Source organism: Coptis chinensis, chromosome 1, assembly GCF_015680905.1.
Source record: "Coptis chinensis isolate HL-2020 chromosome 1, ASM1568090v1, whole genome shotgun sequence".
Lineage (NCBI taxonomy): Eukaryota > Viridiplantae > Streptophyta > Magnoliopsida > Ranunculales > Ranunculaceae > Coptis > Coptis chinensis.
The window spans coordinates 81,947,541-81,949,383 of NC_141456.1; the positions used below are offsets into that span (position 1 = coordinate 81,947,541).

Consider the following 1,843-nt stretch of genomic DNA (forward strand, 5'->3'; position numbering starts at 1 on the left):
TGCGCCTTACTAGCTTACTTGCTTACTTGAGGGGTCTTGGGACTGCCACAAGTGCCAAGGTGAAGGGTGTTTCGGGCTATTTCACTCTCCTACGGTATTAGTTTTTTTTTTTTCTTTTCAATGTCAATTTTATCTATCTATTACAATATTAAGCGGGTGTCTATATTAATCTAGGCATGGATTTATGAGTACTTCCGGTGTTGAGGCCATTCCCAAACGATGACTATCGGTTGAGCATGTCGCGTACTCATAAATACTCGATTACTTTCGGTCTTTTTATGCTAGCACACGGTACATTGATTGAAGCATACCCGGCGATGATTGATAATATGACTTGTACCGATGTAAGCATTTTTGTATATAAATAGTTTTATTTATTAATTGATATTATTAGTATGTGGTTAATGATTAATTTCCTCGATCATATGCTATTTGATAGGTTGAATGGTATCCCTATGCTGAAGTCCGAGCTATACGGCCGGTGGATGAAATAGCATTTTTCGAGGGATTTATATGCTTTCTTGATAATGTCGAGCAGTACAATGTTTCGAGGGTTGTGCGTCAGTTGGGTCATATGCAATTTGTACCTTCAGATCCCCCAAGACCAAAGACCTCGACGCGAACTACTTCCGGACGCAGGTACGATGTGAAATTTAATGTTGTGTCTTCCTATTGGAGTAAATGGCAAAATCACTTGATACAACTTGAACATCGAGGACCCATTCCGTCTTATCCATGGGAGTGTGTTAGTAGATACATGAGTTGGTACGAAAACAATAGCCATATTCGAATGATAAACCCTGATCATCTTAATCTCTACTCCCTACAGAGTCTTCCATATCATAATCTGGTGAGTTAATACTTTACAACGTTAGTTTTTTTTGTTTTTTATTTTGTTTTGTTTTGTTTTGGTATTTTATAAATGTAAATGTATATACTAATGTAGTTTTTCGTTTTAATTTTGACAGCACCCCGTCGTTGATGAAATTTCTCGTTTGCTCAATCAAGGCCTGCAATTGGGTGGGACTGCGATTCCAGACGATGCACGGAACGAGTTCATGGAGGCATACAATTTGACCCGGTGCAAGTTCATTGGCGGACGATATCGTTAAGGAGCATTGGATTTAGCAATGTTGAATTTGGTTAGTTTAGGGTTTACTGTGTTGAGCATTGGCAGTCTTGTTGGAAGTCTTGTTGGAGTCTGGGGTGGAAATGTGTTATAGAGCTTGAGAGATTGAGTGTCTTTCTTGAGTCTAGAAATGTGTTATAGAGCTTGAGCTTGAGTCTAGGGTTTACTGTGTTGTTATCACGATTGACTAACCATTTTCTAAAGTTTTAATTCTGTTATTGTTATGTTTACTTATGCTTTTGTAACAAAGATGCTTATAGAGAAAAATCAAATGATAACATTATATTGTTCTTTGAAACTTCGGAGATTTTTGTGGGATATGTGGAATACTTGTTGAATCTAAGTTTTGTAACTTACAAGCTAGTGATACTATTTTGTTCTTTAAATGCTTGTTAATACTTGTAACTTCTTGTAACTATTTTGTAACTTAGAATTGCAGTACTATTATGTGGAATACTTGTTAATAAGATTTTGTTCATTAAATGTTTCTTGTACTCACATTCTAAGGATTTTTTTCATATTCGACTTCGCAGGTTTTGTTAGTCCGTTTACAGAGATTACCAGATATGACATTTCTTGTGTTGAGTCCTCCGTCTTTGTTATTGTCAAATTTTTGGAATATCTTCTTCACTTTCTCCACTCTCATTTCTCTTATGCCATGTATAAAACATTGATCAATTGCCAAAACACGAAACATCTATTTTTTTGCCAAAA

The 1,843-nt window shown here is 36.1% G+C and overlaps 1 long non-coding RNA gene across 1 annotated transcript; it reads left to right on the plus strand.

The window, feature by feature from the left end:
* Positions 1-314: 314 nt before the first annotated feature.
* On the plus strand, positions 315-1,251 carry LOC147525453 (uncharacterized). The gene is made up of 3 exons (XR_015198160.1): positions 315-344; positions 440-850; positions 969-1,251. It is a non-coding gene; the product is annotated as an uncharacterized LOC147525453 (long non-coding RNA).
* The last annotated feature ends 592 nt before the right edge of the window (positions 1,252-1,843 follow it).